Here is an 11,473-nt window from a genome sequence, read left to right as displayed (position 1 = left end):
TCTATCTGCTTTCTGCCACACTCCCTGGGATTAAAGACATGAGTCACCATGCCTGGCTGTTTCCAGTGTGGCCTTGAACTCACAGAGATCCAGATGGATTTCTGCCTCTGGAATGCTAGGATTAAAGGCGTGTGCTACCACTGCCTATCCTTTATGTTTAATATTGTGGCTGTTCCGTTCTCTGACCCCAGATAAGTTTATTAGTGTGCACAATATTTCGGGGAACACAATACCACCACACAAAAATGTAAAGCCTACAACAAAAACTGTTTTACTTGCAAGCCACACTAACTGGATTTGTAATATTAGGAAAAAATAACTGCTTGCATACATTCTAGTACATACCTACACTGCCCATTCATACTAAAGACCCTATGACATTCCCTTTTGTTAATCTGTTTTTCTTTTCTACTTCTTTCTTTGGGGTTTTATTTTTTGAGACAGTTTCTCTGTATAGCTTTGGCACCTTTCCTAGAACTCACTTTGTAGTCCAGGTTGTCCTTGAACTCACAGAGATCCACCTGTCTCTGCCTCCCAAGTGCTAGGATTAAAGACCTGTGCCACCACCACCCGGCGCTACTTCTGTTTTTTTAAATTCATCTATTTATTTTACATCCTGGCCACAGCCTTCTCCCTCATCCTCCCCTTCCAGTCCCTTGCACCTATTCCTGTTATTTATTAAGCAGCACAATGTTATTCATTCAGTGGAGATTTTTACCATGTGAGAAAAGTCATGAGGTACAACAAAATCCACTATAAGAATTTATTAAGGGAAGAGAACAGAATGGGGTGCTTAGGCCTATGGGAAGATTGTGCAGGAAGAGAAAGGGCAGAGGAATGAGTGGGACCTACTGCTATAGGTTCCCCCCGCACATGCGCATATGGGTTTGCATAGCTATGCCATGCATGTGCATAGATTATGTGATCACGCAGCACACAGATTACGTAGGACATAAGACTCTGGGATGACTAAGCATCTTGCCAGTGCATGTGCGGTTATGGGCAAGTGGCTAGGTATTCTAACATTCTAGATTCTTTGTTCTTATAAAAAATGGCAGGTGAATGGGAATGGGGGCACCATGTCTCCCAAAACTGCTTCCAGCTGACTCAGTTGGTGTCAGTTAATTTTCGGGGGTAAGGAAGGGGGCTTTTGAGGTAGCCGGACATCCTGAGGTAGTAGGTTGTCCTGTGCTGCTTTGGGAATTGTCCATCATCTTCTGCTGCTTCAGGCTCTGTGATTGTTTGGGTCTGACAAGGTGTTGGTGAGGCAGAAGAGGAAGTTTAGAAAAAAATTGGGTTCCCCCAAGAGGCCCCAGGGTGAGGAAGGGGGGTCTCAGGACCAGGTAATTTTGAATTATACTTATCTGAAGTGGATCTGACCTGTCCAGGTGGATTCAAGCTGTGTCTGGAGCTTGGAAGAATTTTTAAACATATTAAGAAGCAGTGACAGGGACTTTGAAATCTTGAGCTGGTAGCCATATTATAATGTTCAGTACTCTGCTATCGGAATTTTATTGGTTAGTGTTAGCAAGAGAGAGAGAGGAACCTGGAACATGCTTTTTTCTGAGAAGGTCAGAAATGATAGGTTGAAGTCCTCTAAAGCTCTGGAGTAAGAGAGGTTACTGAACTTGGGTAATGTACCTGGTAGGGTCCTGTAACTGGATAATAATAGGGATGTGCCTAGTAATAGAAGGGTTCTGGGTGTCCCAGACTTTGGGGTCCACCTAAGAACCCAGCAAGGGAAATGAAATGTTAGAGCTAGTAGGTTGGATGGCTAGGAGGAGAGGAGCTGCTTATGAGTCTGGAGTAAGGCACATGGGGGAAGTAAATGAAATAAAAGTTCCTACCCTAGCTACAAAACCTCTTCCTGTTAAGGATACAGGACAGGTTGGCACAACTAAAAATGTGTGAGTGAGAGGGGTACCCCTGAAAATACAATTAAGTGGTGGGGTCTGGTGAGGTAGGTAAGGCTGTCCTCCATCCCAACAATATGGAAACAAAGAGAGGTGGGACCCCAAAACTCCCTCAGGATTGAGTAAGTGTCTCCAGTGTCCAAAAGGAAGGAAATGGATCGCCCTGATACTGTAATGAGTACCATGGGTTCCCTGTGAGAGATGGCTATGGTTGGGCCAAGAACAGGGCACCTTCAATAATCCTCACCCATGGCCAAGCCTAGGAGATTGGCTGGAGGGTAGTCTTTGTTTGATGTCCCCATGCCATGAGGTGCATGGGAGCAGTCAGCTGACCAGTTTCCCTCTTGGTGGCACTTTGGACAAGGCCCAGATGGTGGCCCACATGAGCCCTGTGGCCTTCTCTGTCGGAGCCTGCCGACAGTTGGCTGGGTAGCTGGGTAGAGGTATGCAGATTGAAGAGACAGCAAAGAAGACAGAAAGGAGTCCAGAGGTCTGTTGGTCAATGCCAGACAGCCCTGAGTTTATTTTACAGCAAGCTTATATACATGCATTCTTGAAGGACAGAGGTAGAACAATGCACAGCACAGGCATTCAGCCACTATTTATCCTGCCTTTGCGTCAAGGAGCAGGCAGTTTCGTTTTCTATCTCAATGTACCTCTGGCTGGCATCAGCAGCCTGCATCTAGCTAGATAGTGTGTTCCTTCTGGTGGGCTAATCAGGACTTTCTCACAGCCCTCAAGGAGACTCTGGAGGCTAATCAGAACTTTCTCACAGCCCTGGAGCAAGCAAGCCTGAACTCTATTGACTCAGAATAGACTTCAGATTCAAACTGGGAAACTGAGTCAGTTGTGGGCTCCCATACTTCTCTACCACACTTAAAACAGGGACCTGGAGGCCTTCAGGCAGCCGGTCAGATAGTGTGTGCCAGCATTTGGCAGTTCTGTTCACAGGCTTTCTCATCTCTCCCATGGTACACCTTAATTGCCACCACTAGGACTTCTGCTTATGGAGTCAAAGGCCCTCTGTCCAGACTCTTAAGTTTAGCCCTGATGTTGGGGAAGCTCTGTGAGACAAAGTGGGTCATAAGGAGCTGTCTGCCCTCTGGGCCCTTAGGATCTAGGCTAGTATATTGTAAGTGAGCCTTTATAAGCCATTCTAATAAATGAGATAGATTTTCTTCCTTATCTTGAATTATGCTTTTTAGCTTTTCATAATTTACTGGTTTGAGGGCCACCTTATGAAGACCTGCCAAGAGGCAGGTTATAAACCAATCTCTAGCTAGAGAGCCACCTGGAGTATTGTAATCGCAATGTGGGTCCTGATCGGGAACCGCCTTGGCCCTGGGTGGCTGGGCAGGATTATTTGATGAACCTCATCTGCATGTATCCTAGCCTGCTCCCACACTCGTCTGTGCTCCTAGGGCAGCGAACGAATGAGTGACAGGAAGAGTGAAGGTGGGAGCCAGAGTCAGGCGGTTGGAGTGACCCAATATCTGAGAAGAGAAGAGGACTAAAGGAGGAGCTCAAGAGGCAGACAACGCCCAAGGGGTGGGAGTGGCGGGTGGAATAGGTGGAGGGTCATTGAAGTCAGAGATTCCTCATGTTCAGGTTACATGGCTAGGAGCATAGAGGGGGGACGGGGGTGGGGCAGGAGAGAAGGAATCAAGAAGGGAGGGTTTGGAACTTAGGTAAAAGAAGCTTGGATATAAGGCAACTCTTTCCATTTGCCCATTCCCTGGCAGAAGTTAGGCAATTCCTATAAAATATTGGGGTCCAAGGAGCCATTAGGTAGCCATTTTTATTGTTATCTAAGGGATATTTGGGCCATTTCTCAGAGGAGTGGGGCCTAAGAGGAGGAAGCCTTATTTACCATGACCGTAGCAGAGAGGGAAAAAACAAAAACTAAAAAATAAAAATAAACATGATCCAAGACTACAATCTCAGGCATCCCCAAGATCAGGTGAGGATCGATGACTGGCACAAGCCATTCAATGCTCCATCAAGCCAGAGAATGAGGGCTAGGGAGTATGTAGCACAAGAACCCCCTGGGGGTCCAACAGCATTTAATGCTTCCTCAAAGAGAGAATGAGGGCAGGGCATACCCAGCCCGAGGACACAGCCTGAGGACTGTGTCCATCAGTGGGAATGATATCTCAGATTGCAGCTGTGGCAAATGGCTAGAGATGGAAGCCTGCAATGGGGGCTGACCGAAGCTGATGAAGGCCAGGGATGGGTGTTCCCCCAATCCCGGGGACACCAGAGGGACGCCGGACAATCCATGATCATTCCCATGGGTCCAAGGGACTGTTTATGCTGGCTGGAAAGGGAAAACTCACCCATCGAGGCAGCTGGTGTGGTGGGAAGATAGTCCAGTGGCCGGGAAAATGGAAAAATGGGCAGTCATAGATAGAGTAAACCTCGGTACAGGGTCCCAGGCACAGAGCACCAGGAGGGCCTGCTTTGTCTTGGCACCAATGTTATTTATTAAGCAATGTTCTTCATTAAGTGGCACTGTTTACCATACAAGAAAATACATGAGACACAACAAAACCCACTGTAAGAGTTTATTAAGGGAAGGGAACAGAAGGGGGTGCTTCGGCCTATGGAAAGATCATGCAAGAAGAGTAAGGACAGAGGGATGAATGGGACCTGCTTTTATAGATTCCCCCGCACATATGCATATGGGCTTACATAGCTATGCCATGCACGCTCATAGATTATGTGATCACAGTTGCATGCAAATTACATGATCACAAAGCACACAGATTAGGCAGGATGTAAGGCCCTGGGATGACTAAGCATCTTGCCACTTTATGTGCGGTCATGGGGGAGTGGCTAGGAATTCTAACAATTCCCCTCTTCCCACACCCCAATCCCTTCTTCTACCTCCAGGAAAGGGCAGGTGATATGCCATGCCTTATCTTTTCTACTTCTAAAGCAGGTACCTTTTGTAGGAAAAAGTTGGGGGGGGGCTTCAGGATTCACATATGCCACTGCCATTCACTAAGACTGTAAACTGATTTTAGCACACAGGCAAAAAAAAATATGTGGGCCCATGGTTATCCATTCAAGGAAGAGTCCTCTGCAGGTTAGCGTGAATAACTTTGTGGTAGCATTTCCCAGCAAACAATTCTTGCTATGTAAATGAGGGCATTTCTGTGGTATTAGGTTGCAGGTAATTCTGATTGGCTGCATAAATCTAATATTTTGTGGCTCTAATTGGGTAAAGAGAAACCCTGGGTTTTCTGCCTAGGGAATTTTTGTAACTTGGTTGAAACTAAGCCTTGTACCTCATCTGTGTAGTAGGTCTCCCTCTCTCAATTTGATTTTATTATTTTATGTTTATGGATGTCTTTCCTGCTTGTATGGGTGGGCACACCTTGTATGGGTGGGTGCACCATGTCAGAAGAGTCCATTGTTCATCATGAAACTTGAATGAAAAAATGAATGAAATGAAAAGGGAAAGGCCATGACTGCTCCTGGGTATGGTGGAGGAGAGAGTTTACTGTAGATAAAAGGGAGAGAATAGCCAGAGGCAGAGACATCTGAGAGAGTCCAGAGTGACCATGACCAGACCGAGCTGTGCCATGTGAGGTGGGGAGCAGCTGCCAACCAAGAGGGCAGCCTGGACCAAGAGACTGGCTAGGAGAGTACACAAAAGACCAGGTAACCCAAATGTCTGGATTAAATAGGGAAGGACAGCTGGGGGAAGAGCAGCCCAGCCCCTGGCTAGAGAGTTCAGGGTAGGAGGCAGGGTATGCCAGCCAAACCCTGTGACAGGTAGGGACTGAGGGATGCTGGGAGATTCTGGAGCCAGGTCCACTTGGATATGTTAAATAGGCACCTCAGCCTTTTGCTCACAGATTGAGACCCAACAGAAGTAGAGTGACAGGTGGCTGCTATCCTCTCTTCAGGTGCTAGGAACCGAACCCAGATTCTCTGGAAGAAAATCCAGGACTCTTAACTGCCGATCTATCTTTCCAGCCTCCACCCCCACCCTGCTCTCTTACAATCACAGCTCCTTCTCCTACACCGTGACTATCATTTACTGTTGATATTTTCCGTGCATAATATATGTAATGTACATGAAAGTTAGGGAGCTTAACACAATGATTATCAGGGTTACAGCATCCATTTAAAAAATGGAACATTCCCGAAACTCCACCCCCACAACACACCATGGCTGTGAATACACCGTATCATTTTGTTTTGTTTTATCATGATCTCTCACTCCAAATGACAAGACGGGGGTGAGTAGAAGCAATGGGGCTCTCTTGAAGGTTGGTGGGCACCTAGGTTGATCTTTTCTTGTTTTGTTTTGTTTTGTTTTGTTTTGTTTTGTTTTGTTTTTTGAGACAGGGTTTCTCTGCGTAGGCCTAGCTGTCCTGGAATTCTCTCTGTAAACCAGGCTGGCCTCAACCTTAGAGCCCAGCTGGCTCTGCATCCAGAGGGCTGGGATCAAAGTTGTGCATCATCACAGCCTGGCTAGTTTGTTTTTTTAAGGGACCAATGACATTTAACAAGAAGAATGGAAGGTGGATGGCCTGCCTGGCGGGTTGAGCATTTCCTCTTCTCTTCAGGGAAAATGCACAAAGACCATTTGCTAGAAGAAGCACCCAACCACCAACTTCAGTTTTTCACCCATTGAATTGGAACCTTTTGTACACACAGCACAGGGCTGTGATGAACACATTTCTGTCCTGCAGCCCTTTGATAAATTCATTAATTAATTGATTTTATGTGTGAGGGGTGGGGAAGGTGGCCCACGGTGTGTATGTGAAGGTCAGAGGATAAATGCAGGAGTTCTTTCTCTCCTTCTAAAATATGGGGCCCAGGGATGCAGCTTAGGTGGTCAGGTTCACTGGCAAGTGCCTTTACCCTCTGAGCCTTCTTATCTCACCTAAGTGATTCATTTGTTGTTTTGTTTAAAACATGGTTTGGCCGGGTGCTGGTAGCATATCATATGCCTTTAATCCCAGCACTCGATGGCAGAGGCAGGAGGAGCTCTGTGAGTTCAAGGCCAGCCTGGTCTACAGAGTGAGTTCCAGGAAAGGTGCAAAACTACACAGAGAAACCCTGTCTTGAAAAACAAAAACAAACAAAAAAAGACATGGTGTGGCTATGCATCCCCAGCGGGCCTGGAACTTACTATGTAGAACAGTCTGGTCTCGAACTCATAAACTTTTGTGTGCCTCTGCCTCTCTAGTGCTGAGGTTAAAAGCGTAAATCACCATCCCCAAGCCCAGGTGACTATTTTGTTTTGTTTTGTGACAGGGTCGCTCTATGCATCCCTGGCAGACCTGGATGCATATGTAGAACAATCTGGTCTTGAACTCAGACATCTGCCTGCCTCTGCCTCCCAATCGCTGGCATTAAAGGTGTGCACCACCATACCTAGCCTGGGTGACATTTTAACTCAGGGAAAACAACCATAGACCATTCCTTCCCACCTCCCATGAGGGAATAGGACTAAGCAAGCACAGTAGGACCTGCTTTGTGTCAGGTCAATGTCATCAACAGAGGTCATCAAAGGATATCATGGGCCACTTGTATGTGGGAGAAGTGTTCAGCACATGCTGGGTGCAGCTTCTGGTGCTATCATCAGCTGGATGATAAACTGAAGACTCGTGGAAGGAGTGTTCATAGCTCATAGGGAGCAGATTGTCACCACAGAGTGGCCATTAACCCTACAATGCCTCCTGTTTACTTCTCTAGAGAAACATATCTCTCAAAGACGTTGACTTTTAAAGTGGGGCTCCTCTAACGGTGCCTAGCACTAATGTATTTTCAAATGGTGTTTGTAGTGCTAAATTATTTACATTGGCTGAAATTCTGTAGATGCTTCAATATACTCAGAAAATCACACAGTAGAACCAGCAGCGATGTGTCTGTCTTTCAAGCAGTGGTGTCTGAGTATGAATAGGCAGATAGATTAAACAGAAGGGAATATAGCACACATACCAACACTCAGGGGCAGCATCCATTGGCCAACATTACAAGTCACCACATTTGATCCCCAGAGATGGTGTCTTAGTTAGGGTTTCTGTTGCTGCAAAAAAACACTATGACCCAAAAAAAAGGAGAAAAGGGTTTATTTGCCTTACACTTCAGCATTGCTGTTCATCACTGAAGGAAGTCAGGACAGGAACTCAAACAGGGAAGGAACCTGCCATGTGATCAGATTAAGGGTATGTGCCACCACCACCTGACTCGGCTTATGGCTTGCTTTGACCTCTGATCTTCAGGCAACTTTATTTATTAATGTACAAATAAAATCACATTTTAGCACAAATAAAATATCACCATATATATTTTTATATCTATCTATCTATCTATCTATCTATCTATCTATCTATCTATCTATCTATCCATCCATATATATATATAATCTCTATATTGTATACTATATATAGTATTCTACTGTAGTAATCCACATGGATTTACTCATACAGCAGTTCACAGGGATTCAGTAGTAGACCCATGCTCCCTGACAGACGAGTATAGAAGTGCACAAGATTTAGCTAGTATAGCAACTAATTTGAATGAACTAGGATAGTAATCCACATGGATGTACTAGTAAACAAATCCACATGTATTTACTAGTTTAACAGTGATTATGGATGTGCTAGTATAGATACAGACATGGATACATATTACATCCACCCTATTACAGAAGCACGTTGGGATATATAACTAGAACAGGATATATTGTCTTACTTAGGGTTTCTATTGCTGTGATGAAACTCCATGACCAAAAGCTAGTTGGGGAAGAAAATAATCTTTTTTGTTGTTGTTGTTTTGGCTTACACTCTTTCTTTCTTTCTTTCTTTCTTTCTTTCTTTCTTTCTTTCTTTCTTTCTTTCTTTCTTTCTTTCTTTCTTTCTCTCTCTCTCTCTCTGTCTCTCTCTCTCTCTCTCTCTCTCTCTCTCTCTCTTTCTTTCTTTCTTTCTTTTTTTTTGGAGACAGTATTTCTCTGTGTAGCTCTGGTTGTCCTGGAACTCTCTCTGTAGACCAGGCTGGCCTCAAACTCAGAGATCCATCTGCCTCTGCCTCCTGAGGGCTGGGATTAAACTTTCACATCACAGTTCATTGTCAAAGGAAGTCAGGACAGGAACTTAAGTAGGCAGGAACCTGGAGTCAAAAGCTAATGCAGAAACCATGGAGGAATGTTGCTTACTGGCTTGCTTCCCCTGGATTGCTCAGCCTGATTTCTTATAGAACACAGGACCACTAGCCCATGGATGGACCACCCACAATGGGCTAGGCCCTTCTCTCATCAATCACTAATTAAAGAAATGCCTTACACCTGGATCTTCTGGAATCATTTTTCTCAATTAAGGTTCCATCCTTTCAGATAAATCTAGTTTGTGTGACAAGTTGACATAAGACTAGCTAGCAAAGATGGAACTACCCACAATGGGCTGGGCCCTCCCCACCAACCACTAAGAAAATGCTTGCCAGGCAGTGGTGGCGCATGCCTTTAATCCCAGTACTTGGGAGGCAGAAACAGGGGGGAATCTCTGTGAGTTCGAGGCCAGCCTTGTCTACAGAGAGTGTTCCAGGACAGCCAGGGCTACATAGAGAAACCTTGTCTTGAACCACCTCCCCCCACACCCCCCGTTGGAACTAAGAAAGAAAAAAGAGAGAGAAAATGCTTTACAGGCTTGCTTATAGTCCAATCTTTTTATTTTATTTTATTTTATTTTTTTATTTTTCAAGACTGGGTTTCTCTGTGTTACAGCTCTGGCTGTCCTGGAACTCACTTTGTAGATGAGACTGACCTTAAATTCACAGAGATCTGCCTGACTCTGCCTCCCCAGTGCTGGGGTTAAAGGTGTGTACTTCCACTGCCAGGCTACAGCCCAATCTTATGGAAGATTTTTCTCAATTGAAGTTTCTTCCTCTCTGATGACTTTAGCTTGCATCAACTTGACATAAAACTAGCCAGAACACATATGGATATACTAGTAAACCAACCCCCATGGAAGTGCTAGACAGGAGCACATAAGAATATGCAAGTGCAGCACTTTCCATGGATGCAATAGTACAGACACACACATGTGTATCTCACTAAAGCACTGTACACCAGTGTGCCAGCCAAACTGGATTACTACTAATGCAGCATAAAGAGATGTGAATGAACTAATACAACAGACCACACAGGTATACTACCACATCAGTCCACAAGCCTGTACTAGAACAGCAGTGCACAGGTTTGTAGTAATTGATCCATGCACTTCAATGTTCTACTACAGCAGTGCACATGGATGTATATGTACAGCACCAAACATGGATGTATGACTAGTGTTCTCTTCATAGACTTGCTGGAACAGCAGTGCACATAGATTTAGTAGTAAAGGAGCTCACATGAACTTACTCTCATTGTACTACACATGGACAGAGATGTATTCGTGCCAAAGTTGAGAGTTGCACAATGATGTCCTAGTTAGTGTATTCACATATTTACTAGTACATAAGAAGATATGATGTCCATGAACAGGAATGTACATGGGTGTCCTAGTGTGGCAGTACACATGGACAGTCATTCATAGATGTACTTTTACACAAACACACTCAAATGTAATATACAGCAGGACATACTAGACACTAGCACACCAGGATATATTACAACGTCTTGAGACATAGATGCACTAGGAGAACAGAGCACACAGATCTATTATTAAAGCACTACTTTGGAAAAACAAAAGTATACTATTGTTGCTTGAGTTTTCCTGCTTTGCCCACAGTCAGGACAAATCTTTGTCACCCGCCAGTCCCACAGCCGCTCAGACCCAACCAAGTAAACACAGAGACTTATATTGCTTACAAACTGTATGGCCGTGGCAGGCTTCTTGCTAACTGTTCTTTTATCTTAAATTAACCATTTCCATAAATCTATACCTTGCCACGTGGCTGGTGGCTTACCGGCGTCTTCACATGCTGCTGGTCATGGCGGCGGCGGCTGCAGTGTCTCTCCGCCTCAGCCTTCCGCTTCCCCTAATTCTCCTCTCTCCTTGTCCCACCTACTTCCTGCCTGGCCACTGGCCAAACAGTGTTTTATTTATTGACCAATCAGAGCAATTTGACATACAGACCGTCCCACAGCACTTCCCCTTTCTTTTTTTTTTTAAAAGGAAGGTTTTAACTTTTACACATCTCCAAAGTCAGCTTGGTATATTTGGGAATTTGGGCGTAGCTTCTCTTACTACTTCCTGCTGGAGGGGGGCGCTGTATCTTATGGGGACACAAAGAAAATTTTAGGATCATGGAGTAGTCCATGAGACCGTATCGTCTGAGCCAGTTGCCTTGAAACAATTCTGGATGTTGGATCATCTGGGCCATGGTGTCATCGGAGACCTTTCAGGTGGTCTTGGCTGGTCAAACCTGATGTATCTTAATCTGGAACAAATCCATAGCCTCTGGCTTTCTGTGGAAACAAAAGCAGAGCCTCCTTTCCAAAGCAACATATCCTTACATCCAAATTTTGAAGTTAAGGTACCTTTAAAACACACATTTTGGCATAACTCAACAGCTTTTGCAATCAAATGTTTCTCTTCAGT

The sequence above is a fragment of the Peromyscus maniculatus genome, chromosome X, assembly GCF_049852395.1.
Source record: "Peromyscus maniculatus bairdii isolate BWxNUB_F1_BW_parent chromosome X, HU_Pman_BW_mat_3.1, whole genome shotgun sequence".
In the NCBI taxonomy this organism is placed as follows: domain Eukaryota; kingdom Metazoa; phylum Chordata; class Mammalia; order Rodentia; family Cricetidae; genus Peromyscus; species Peromyscus maniculatus.
The sequence above is the reverse complement of the archived record's forward strand: the minus strand, read 5'-3'. Positions refer to the sequence as shown.